The following is a 12,314-nucleotide window of genomic DNA, read 5'->3' on the forward strand; positions in this document are numbered from 1 at the left end:
AGTGCACATGCCATAATGCATATTCACATAGCAAAATAGGTAGGATGGATACCAAGTAAGCAGAATATGACTTTAATTTATCCCCTTACCTATGCAGATAAGACTAAACTCAGAGGACTTAAAGAACGTTTCCTAATACGACTTTTTCAGGAAGAGATCACAAGGTATAAAAGTACAAGCCATGTTTCCTCTCCTGTCCTATTTTTGGACATCAGTGGCCTTGTGTAAGTCTTAACTTTTCCTCTCTTTCAGATGAAATGATTCAGCTTTTCATCATAGCCTAGTCATTTTACTTTTTTGCTGTCAGGATCAAGCATGCCTTCCTGAAATTTTTTTAAACACCCACTGCAGACAGATACAGGTGCAACTTGCATAAGAAGGTCAGTGTTAGCTTTCAATGAGCCAGCTTGGGTACTACAGCAGCAGCCTGTTATTGGTGACCTGTGGTTACTCTAACACTAAATTATTGAATTAATGAATTAGTAACCTAGAAAATTAGCAGGCTACACTGCTGGATAAACACAGGCTAACTGGTTAAAGTTATCTTAAATTTGTTAACACAAGCTGTAGTTACACAGGATCTGTCTGTCATATAGCAATAAATTGCAGTCTCATTGGCCAGTAGACCACTGAGTCAATCTGAAATTCAGGACCCAGAATCCCCAGCTATTTCTCAGCCTTACATTGACATGAAATCCAGCGACACTCAACCCTCTCTGCCACCTGGTTTTGATGGGTGGAATAAGAATTGGGCACAAGGCCAGAAAGCAGCTGTATGGCGCTCTGATCTGGTGTCCAGTCTGGAGGAACTAAGGGACCAGGGTTAGGGTATATTGCACAGCACAACACTTCTGCAGTTTAGACAGGTCTTGAGAAAGTTTAGACCATTTTAGATTAATAATGAGTTTGTTGAATACTGTGTGAATAAAAATTCTTTTTTTCTGAATTTAATCACTGCTTAATCATGCCTCCCTGGCAGAAAGTGAAAGAGCATAGATATTTCAGATTCTTTCCCTGTTTTTCTTAAAGTAGCATATTATTAATTTCCTGTTTCTTAAGATCTACTTCTGTGGGGGGTTTTGAGGCTTGACCTCTGGCTGAAGGAATAATGTCTATTTGTATATAGCAACAATTCACCCTGTATATTTAAGCACTTAGAATTTAAAAACATCTCTATTTTTACTACATGCATCCTTTAAGGAAGGTTTAATTTAATTAATGAGGTTGTGGTACCCTAACTCTCAATTTCTGTTTGCAATGTCTGAAAACTTTGCAAAACAGCTATCTCAAAAGTTTCATGTTTGTTATCATGTTGCATTTCTGTTTGCTTTCTAAGCAATAAAACAAAGACATCTATTCATGAAGACCAGACACTCAGTTAACCACAGACAGTTTTTTATTCAAGCAGTATTTAATTAAATTGGAAAATCATCCTTCTGTAGGGCCAAAAGTGTTGAATATAAACAAAAATACAGCTCGCAACACAGTCATTTTAAAATGCCAAGAAATGCTAGCACCACAACATTTGCAAATGTCAGAATTTTTTAGTTAGGTTCTTAAAGTTTTAACTCTAAATAACTTATTCATCTCATAACTCATTTAACCTCTTTCTAAATGATAAGCTTTTTTTTCTGAAGTGGAAAATTATTTATTTGTACTGAGTGCAAGCAATCTAATACTCTAATTAAAATATCTAAGTGAATCATCCCTAAAGCTATTTTAATTGCTACTTTGCTCATGTTTTAATTTTTTATGGGATTTGTATTAATATTTTCTTAGCATATTTTCTAAGAAAATAATGTTTTATGAAGGGTTGGTCCACATCTGATTTTTTTTTTTTTCATTGTCCAGTTTCAAATGAAGGTGGCAGAAGGTTAGAAGTCTCAAAGTTACTATGAGTATACTAAGGATAGACACTATTATTGTCTCCATTAACAGCAAGGGAAGGAGAACTCCGGAGCCTTCTACTCTATTTGGCAGGAGTTGCTGCATCCTCACCAGTGACTCAACCTATTATCCTCCTGCAATCCAGTCAACAAGCTGGAAAAGGGCAAGCAGAGGGCAAAGGTAGCATCTAGAACAATGTACAAATGAACTAGAAATATTACAGGGTGGGGGGAGGCATTTGAGTTCTAGAAGGGAGCTGAGGGTATTGGAAGGAAGTGCAGGAGACAAAGAGAAAGACCGGGAGAATATTTTGATGGCCTCATGGTGGAAAGATGTAGGGAACACAGGATACAAATTTATCAAAAAACTACCTTCATTGGTTTTATTACTCATGAGACAAAGTAGTGGTGTCACTTCTTAGTACTTTTTAATGGAACCTACCTGCATCTTAATTGCCAAAGTTGTTTGAAAACGGGACTTCTGGCTGGAGTTTCTACATCTTTTCTTTAAAATGTAACTGTAGAACTTAGAATCATAGAATATCTCAAGTTTGGAAGGGACCCATAAGGATCACCAAGTCCAACTCCCTGCTCCTTGCAGGACTACCTAAAACTAAACCATATGACTAAGAGCTCCTTGAACTCTGATAAGGTTGGTGCAGTGACCACTTCCCTGGGGAACCTGTTCCAGTGACTGACCACTCTCTCATTGAAGAACCTTTTCTAGTCTGGACTTGAATCAATATTTAAAATTAGAAGAGATTGGTATAAGTGATTGTGTCATTTGGACACTGTTTTGGAATTTCCATATCTTTTTCAAAGTTGAGAAAACACGATTTGCAAATCTGGCTTTACAAATTTGATAAGTTGAGTGATCAGAAATTGGTTCAATTGTTGCCACATTTATCTTCAGCTAATGAACATATTGTGATTTATAAGTAACAGAAGTTTTAAAAAGGGCATTGAATCTTACACCTTGATTCTGATTGAGGGATGCAAGAGAAATTGCAGAATTATGATTCTAAGATAATACTTTCTCATTTGCACCAAGTTCAGATCTTTGCACTTATTCTTTTGTGGACTAGTTGAACTGCATTCTTCCCAATGTCTATATTCCGTTCACATTTTTAACAGTATGTCTCAAATATATTTGAAGTCAAATAAATACAGATCTTTTGTGGGTATTCTTAGCTCAGAAAGTACAGCTGTCTCTATGTCAGTTATGTGAACTCTCTATTCTTACAATAGAAAATCAGAGTTTGGCATCTTGCTCTTTAAAGCAAACCATGGGTTTGTTAGTCTGAGCTGCAACTTTAAGGCACACTGTTTTCAGTTGCAGCCATGCAGTCAGTCAGGCTGCCTGCTTGTTACGTGTGTATTTATATGGCAAGTCTTGCTGAGAAAAACTGAACATGCCATTATCAATAAGCAGTTATTGGGCATGGTGGTATTCATGTGACTTGCCTTTGTCATGTCTGCAGTTTTTGTAAAAGTTATGAAAAATCCTGAACCTATATTCTTTTAACTTGGGTACAGCACTGTGAGCTAGTTACCTTGAACTACCTGGAGCCAATTCAGTTTTCCTCAATTTACCTGGAGCAGAATCCTTCTAAAAATCTGTCTGCAGTGTGTTGTAGGGCATTTTTTCTCAAGTATCATATCAATGGCAAATACTGTATGCTGCTAGAGGATGCAGCTGCTGCCCACATGCTACATAAACGCATTTTGTAGAAATATTATGGTAGAAATACACTTACTATGGACTTGTTTTGAAGGCATCTCTTCTGAGTGTATACTAAATGAGTATGTGATTGAACAGCTGTGTAGAGGGATGCTTCAAGATGCGGAAATGAGCTTTTGTGGTTTATTAGACTATATGGCTGTCAGCAAGAAAGTATTGGAAATACAATGCATTTGTACAAGATAATCCATGTTGTAATTGCCACTCTTTCCTCAACCGTATTTCTGTAGCAGGAAAACTAACACCAAGAAGAGAAGTGGAATTATTATTTGTAGACCAGTGATGACTAACAGTGGCACAGAAAGTTAACGGACCTATGCAAAGAACAGTCTAACCACAGAGGAGTGTGTTGTGCATAGGAAAGTCACTGTGTAGAAACCGGCCACCTATGGCTGCTGTGTGATGTTGCAGTGCAGCAGTGAGCCACAGCGTTTCTGTGAAGGCTGTTTACTTAGCATGGCTATCATGATTTTCAAATTGGACTTTCATACTGCACTGGAGAGAGCTTTTCACACTTTCTCAGTTTGTAAAGGGCAGTTTCAGACCCTATTGTAGGGAGGAGTGTAGAGCCAAATAGCTGCTGATTAATGCCTTCTGTTTTGTGCCTGATGAATTTTATGGATTACGGTGAATAAAAGGCTAATTTGTCTCCTAAAGCATATATTGATATAAATGTGATCACTTTTCTGCACTACCTAACTTGAGTTAATGGAGTGTTGCTTCAGTGTATTGTGTTTCTGGCGTGTTCTGACTATCAGTAATGTCTTTGTGTGGCCTGAACTTCCTATTCATTACAAATGGGTGAACAGCAATAAGCACTTCAACAAACAAATATTTCTTAAGCTGTCAAACTGAAAGCCTGAATAACCTAAAGAGGAGTGTAATCAGACCTGCCAACTGTAAACGATAAACAGTTTTCTAAAATGTAGAATGGTTTACAAATCAAATATTACAAATCAAGTTAGGTTGATACAACTCAGTTGTAGTTTATGAAAACTCTAATACACGAAAGAATGAAGGCAGCACCAGTGCCTGATACCATCTGCCTGTTTTTCTGCTTTTTTCTCATTTTCCCTCCTGCTTCTTTCATGCACAGCGCAACACACTACAGGCATACAAAGGGAAAGGGCTGCAGGGTTCCCTGAATTGTTCCAGTTAACTCTCTTCATGTTTGACTGCTAACTAACCCCCATGCATAGAGATTAGAGAGAGACTTGAAGAGATTTTAATATTTTATGAAGATGCTGAAGCAGCGGAGCAAGAAGTAGGTATTCATTGCTCCATGCAGAGGCCTGAACATGCACAGCTACTGTCCCTATGAGTTTGACCCTTCCCTTTACCTCCTACATGTAGGAAATACTTCTGAAATTCTCACATCTGCACACACTTATACCTGAATTTGAAAAGATAATGTCATTTTCTTCATTACTTTTTCCCTGTAATCTCCGTTCTTGCAAGCTGCTTTTTCTGTACCTTCCTCTTTTCCTGCAGTAATTCAGAATTCTCTACTGAACTTTGGACACAATGTTACATGCCGGATATTTCCATTTGGTCTTTCGTGGCAGCACATGTGTACTGAGGCTAGACAGAAGAATGCCCAGGCTCTCCAACCTGGAGCCTCAGACTGCAATGACAGTCCTGCCATTTTTTGTGTGTATGTGGTAGAAACAGACCCCACCACCACCTTCTACAGAACAAGGCCATCAATCACAATTGTATCATGTTAGAATTTTTACCCTGACCCACACCTACAGGTAGCAGGTAAATATTGATTAACAACAGAAAAAATTCACAATATATTATTTTCTTAATTTAGATATTATTTTGAAGAAAGGTGTCTTACTCTAGGAGAAAGCAATATGACTGTCAGTGAAACAGTTATCAGGGAACAGAAAATAAAGAGCTGAGTTTATTAGTCAAGGCTGTCTGTCTTTCATAGCAAGTCATCAAAAACATGCATTCTTTGAAAGCTCCAGAATGATAAAAAGGCACCTTTTCAGTCTTGGAGGAGGAGAGCATCCTTTCAAGAATACAATGGTGCTTTTCAGAAGACCAGCGACCGTGCAACATGTCTGTCAATGGAAGGCTCATTTCAGAGCAAACCTTGCTCTATCACTTTAGGTAACTATTGACTAACATTAGTGATTGACTACAATTCTTGCATAAAAAAATCTGTAAATATCAGTAAAAATCGGGGGGGAGGGGGGGGGGGGGGAGAGATAAATTGCTAAATTGTTTAAGCAACCACTTTTTGAATGGTGTCTGTTGAACCAGACTCCTCCCTTGCCACAAGTTAAGGGGAAGAGAGAAGAGAACTGTCTGGACTTTAGGGTTTGCTTGTCTGACCTACCCAAGCTGAAACTGTGACTGGCCAATGGGACTTCAGCCAAAAACACTTCACCTCTCCTTCTCTCCCTGCTGTTTTTCCTATTCCAGTCCAACACGCGGTTTCCACAGAAACAGAGTAGCACAAATAGTACAGGTTTTGGGTGCCTTTCTGCAGAAGTAAATGGTTTTTTAAACAAAAGAGTCTGAATATAGTGTTGACTAATTAACATCTCATTTTGGTGAAAAGGTTTATTGGAGTTTAGATTCAGAGATTATCTGGATACTAAAAATCATATTTGGAATTCCTCTCTCAACATTTTAGACCTTGTGTGGTACTCCATGGATTGCATGACTCTCTGGCAGCAGAAACACGAAACTAATACTCTATTTTATCATTTGGTTTAGGGATTTTTCAGATTTCCCCCCTACTATTCACCAGCAACATTGGCAAGTGTCTGATGCAAAACCAGAATCGAGCACTGTATCAGCCCACTATACACCTTCTATCATGTCCCACAGCCAAGCTTAGACTCAAAGCAGAGTCCTCCCTAACTTTGCACTTATTTCATAATTACAAGGTAATTTTGTACACTGAAAGGTGATTGCTCTTAGGACATACTCCATGTTCCCAGTTGACCACCAAGCAGGTACCTGAGAGACTGGGTTCACTGAAAGGCATACTCTAAGTTTGTCACTGAGCCAGCCTCCTGATCTCCTTACAGACTTTCCAACTCCCTGTAAATAATTTTCCTGACAGAAAAATGTTATCATGCCAGTCACTAAGCTCGATGATTAAAAATTGGCAAGTACCTCTCACTCCATATAACAGGCAAACTTTTCTGGGATATTTTCAGGATTCTGGTTCTCATCTTCAGCTGCATAGGAGAGCTTATTTGTGCACTCCCAGTACTGATGCACTGGCCCAGTGAATGCCCAGCTAAACAAGCTGCTATGAAATGACACTTTGGTGGAATACATTCCTATTACCTATTTCCTATTTGAAATCACGAGTGTTTACTATACTCCTTCTAGACAGTAGCCTGAAGTCAGTCATGCTCCTTTTGTCAAGTAACTAGGAGGACCCAGGGATTACTTTGGCCAGCGCTAATCAGTTTGGACAACTCCATAAGTGAATGAAGGTTCAATAGTATCTCCAGGCAGCAGGAAAGAGGAGAGTGATAGAAATGTATTCTGGATTTTATCATCCACAAACGACATGAAGAATTAGGCATGTAAAGAGGGAATACTATGATGTGACTACAGCCTAGAAGTTAGCCAAACACAGGTATCAGGATTTTCTGTAAGGATGATGGGGAATGAGATTTTAAAGTCATTCACATGTGCAAAAAATACCACAGATATTGCCATAATTCATTTCAGTTTCATGTCTGTCAATCTTTGACATGAATGCAGTGACTTCTAAAGTGTTTTTAGTGACCAAATCCAGTTGTACTGAGAACAACAGGCATTTTACCAGGAACTTAATAGGGGACAAAATGCCACACCAATAACAATGATCAAAGGCAGCCAAAAAAATTAATGGAAAACCCAGTGTGACAGCAGGCACAGGCAAGGCAGGCAGGCATATAAAAGCACACTTTGCTACCCCACAGACCAGCGCTTGAGCAGCATGAGTTGCCAGGATAGCTCATTTTCTCCCTCCACCTTTGGGGCCTTCTGCTTTTCCTCCTGCATGTGAGGCAGCAGCTTTGCTGCAGGAGATGGTCCCACCCAGCACCACTCAGCATCCTCGCTGTTTCATGGCCCTTGTGAGAGCAGCAGGAGCAGCCAGACCTGCTGGCAGCTCACACTTCAGGCTCTGTGACCTGTCTCAGCCGTTCTCCTCCTCCCATGCACATGGCCCTAGCCCTAATACACAGAAAGGTCTTTCAGCCCTTGGAGGTGAAAGGTCTTCCAAGATAACTGTGGGTGCGGGCAGAAATATGTAATTATTCCCCCAGCTCAGATTCCTATTTCTTGTAATACTTCCTCTTTGCAGTCTTTGCAAAAAGTGAATGCTGCCACTCAAAGATAGTTGATCTGTGGGTGATAACATCCTGTTTTGTCTACACTGCTGCAAAGCTTTACAACATCCCCGAGTCAAACTTCTAACAGTGAAACAAAGGTACAAAAAGAAAATATATTTCAGTTACCTCCCAATCCTATGGTTAAGGTTTTACTTAATCTTCTATAGTCACATACATTCTTAATTTAAAATTACCCTGTACAGCACAGTACCTGATGATTGGTTTACAGCTACCTTGATATCATTATTTTTTTAGAGAGGAACAAACTTGGTAAAAAAACCAAACAGTCCTCTCTGCCTAAAATTCTCATTGTCTGTCTATATAAGATGCTTTTCCACCTTTCTCCTATTGCAAACTAATTGACCAAGGGATTTGGAGAGATTAATTTGAAAAATAACCAGCTTTTCATCTTAAGAAATGAATGGGGGAAGGGCAATGGCCTTTTCCATCAACTTAAAGGCGATGACCTATTAAAGCATTATAAAGCTTGATAATCTGTGTTCTCTGAAACCCATTTTTTGTCATTATTTTGCAAATCTGTGTTATTCTTTTTGGACTGTTTTCAACATTCTTCAAAGAACCTCTTCACTGAAATTACTTACCTTGTGCATTAAGTTCTCTATCTCAAAAAACCTCCCTTTTTTTTAATAATACCATACTGTTAGATTTTGCATGGTAATGAATTATCACCTCCACTTTTCACTTCATGCAAGGCTTCAAAATAAGCATAAGAAATGCAAACAACCTACCTATGAAAAATACATTAGGCTTTTAATAGTTCTTTCATTTTAATTCTCTGTGGTGCTATTAGTGACAGGTAAAAATCAGACCAGTTAAGTGCAGATGGTGCAAAGAGGTGTAAAATAACAATTTATCTGCCTGATTGTCTGTGCCCTTGGGAGGCATAAAACTGAAGAAGAGTGAGTGCAGTTATTGCTGCTCTATTTTATTAGCTTTTTCTATGGAGTGGGAACAACTCAACTTTGTACCTTCGGGTTTTCAAGAAGCATCTTTGGAGGAGACTGACTCAACGTGCTTCTCACTTGTGTTCTCTTTCTAGCCAGATTTATGCTCCCATCTGCTGATATGTGCTATCCTGATTTCCCCTCCTGGGGAGCCTGAGAGTAGGAAGACATTATAAACTTATTACAGGACATAACTATGGTTGGTCATAATTTTTTTCCACAAAACAAACTTCCTGTAGGTTGCATTAAATAAAGTTTCTATGAGAATGTACTGATACATTTTAATCAAGATTAAAAAAATATTTTAATGATACCACTGTCAGGTATATTAGACCATTTATAAGAGTATTTTTTATTGTTAAACCAACCAGAGAAAAAAATCAACCTGAAGTTGCAGCCATATAATTATTTTCTTATCATATTTTATGTTATACTTCTGTACGTAAAAGGAGCACTTGACTAATGGAAAGAGAAAGTGGTGATGACTGTGTGCCCTTTGCCAGCCCGCACTGGGAAACCATGTTAGCGGTAGGCCATAACAGAAGGTGACTGAGCATGTCATCTTATAAGTAGTGATCGTCTCTACTTGCCAGAACGGCTCAGTTCTATCTCAGAAACAGAACTAGAGATTCCCTCCTTCCAGCTCCTAAACCACAGGAAGGACAGCCTCAAGGATTTTGTCTGTAGATTCTCAGACATAGGCAAGTATTCTTTAACATGTCAGAGATTGCTTACTGGTATCGAGAAAAGAGTAATAAACTTTGCTGAATATATTAGAAAACTTGAGAAATGCATAGTAATGCTATTATTAGCTATTTACCTTGTGGTAGCACCTGCAGGTCCTTCAAAATGCTGGTTCTTCACTGTATGAGGCACTTCATACCACTCCAAATTCTATTAAATCCAAGCTAATGGTAATGGATGATAGATGAACATAGTCAACTGGGAGAACTAACAGTAGGGTAATCATCATACTAAGCCCAGGTTGTAACATACAAGCTACTTAATTACTGACAAGGATTTTGTAGACAGGGAGGTACTTAATGTAAGAATTTGGAGGAGGAAAAATAAGTATTTCAGAAAACTTCTCCCGTGCCAGATGAAAGAAGCAAAAAGTTACGTGAGAAAAAAAGTTGGACAGATGCATGGTAAAAGTCTTGCTGATGGATCCCTCAGCCAGTTGTTTTCAGCCAGATAATATGTCTTTGCCTGGGAGAGGTGAAGGAACTACCCTTCAACATCTACATACCGCAGCTATAGCAATTGGTCAGATGACAGCAATTGTATCAGAAATAGCATGGCCAGCAGGGACAGGGAAGGGATCTTACCCCTGTACTTGGCACTGGTGAGGCCGCACCTCGATGACTGTGTTCAGTTTTGGGCCCCTCACTACAAAAAGGACGTTGAATTACTCGAGTGTGTCCAGAGAAGGGCAATGAAGCTGGTGAAGGGTCTGGAGCACATGTCATACGAGGAGCGGCTGAGGGAACTGGGGTTGTTTAGTCTGGAGAAGAGGAGGCTGAGGGGAGACCTCATCGCCCTCTACAACTACCTGAAAGGAGGTTGCAGAGAGCTGGGGATGAGTCTCTTTAACCAAGTAATAAGCGATAGGACAAGAGGTAATGGCCTCAAGTTGCTCCAGGGAAGGTTTAGACTGGATGTTAGGAAGCATTTCTTTACAGAACGGGTTGTTGGGCGTTGGAATGGGCTGTCCAGGGAGGTGGTGGAGTCCCCATCCCTGGAGGTGTTTAAGAGTCAGGTTGACATAGCCCTTAGGGATATGGTGTAGTTGAGAACTGTCAATGTTAGGTTAATGGTTGGACTAGATGATCTTCAAGGTCTTTTCCAACCTTGATGATTCTGTGATTCTGTGACAGCAACGTTCAAGGGACACACAGCTCTTTTGTATTGCTCCTATCACTGAGACAGCCTGGGTGTTGGACAAGAGTAGTCCTAGCTCTGGATTCCTCAGTGATGCTACAGTCTTCAGCAGTACCATACTCTGCCTTGTCGATCGCTAATGCCTATTACTCTTTCCAGACCTCTTCACAGGAACACATTAAACGCACTCCTGATACCCCGACTGGTTTCTAGTAGGTTATTTAAATTCCAAGTGGGTGGGGCGTAGGTAAACTAAAGCTCTGTGATAAAGACAAATTTTTGATCCCCTAGTACTTGATAAAATAAATCTCTATGGATCCATCTCCGCTCAGAACTAAGGATAGTCACAAATCTTTGCTCCTTCCTTTTGAACTGCACCATGCATTTCCTTGATGTGGCCTTTTTATAAGCTAGCCATAGAGCAATGCATGCTTACCCGGGTTTTTTAAAATCCAAACCAAACCACTCCATTGTGTTACCTCCCCTCTTGGAGTAGAGTAAGAAAGTAAGAACAAGGGATGAGAAAATAAATCACCCATACATGCATAGTGGTTTTAAGTCTCATCAAATACGAGTGAATAGAATACAACTAGAGAATGAGAAGTATGAGAAACTAAAGAGTGATGTTAACAGCCTGGCAAAGAGGAAGTCTGAGGCTGGGTAGGATTAAGATATGACACAAAGGGTCTTAAAAGTAAAGACAAATCATACGTGTTGAAGTTAATGAAAAGGCATTCTTTGCACCACTGCTTAAAATAGAAAGGAGGGTAGAAGATGACATTCTGACAATGTCAGAAAAGACTCATAGTACAGATCGGGCATGGTTTTATTTAGTTTTATAACGGTAGCATGATTTGCATACATATGGTGTAGGTTTTGAAATGGTACTCCAGCATGTCGCTGTCCTGGGACTAATGTTTACTTAGCGTAATCTGTGTCAAATATCGGGGGAGCTCCCAAAGGCCACCGTCTCGTATACGTGACTCCTGGCTTTGGCTATGGCTGTATTTTAGAAATTAAACATTTTCGGTAGAGTTGCTCTTCTTTTCTAAATTGTCTTTTTTTCTAAATTAGATTCTTCCCCTAGATGCTTCAAACCGGCTTTTACTGCCAAAGGGAGCTCCGGCAGCCCAGAGGTGACGGAGGCGTGAGCGAGCGCAGCCCCGCGGTGGGTGTCACCGCCCCCCGCCCTGGCTGGAGGCAGCCGGGGCCGCGCTGCCGCCACTCCCCGCGCGGCTGGCCCGGCCTCGACATTCTTTAGCCAAACACGACTACGGTGTCGCGAGGCGCCCTGCTAATGGCACCTCCCTCCTTCCGCGTTAGGACGCGGCCCGGCGCCCCCGCCGGGGGTTATTCACCGCTTTTCCCCCCGGGAGGCGCGGCCGAGCCCCGCGCCGCAAAGCGGCGGCTCTGCGGGGGCCGGCCGGGGCGCGGAGGCGCTGCCGCCCGCAAACGGCTGCGGCGGGCGGGCAGGATCGCTCGCTCC

This window comes from Strix uralensis, chromosome 5, assembly GCF_047716275.1.
Source record: "Strix uralensis isolate ZFMK-TIS-50842 chromosome 5, bStrUra1, whole genome shotgun sequence".
Lineage (NCBI taxonomy): Eukaryota > Metazoa > Chordata > Aves > Strigiformes > Strigidae > Strix > Strix uralensis.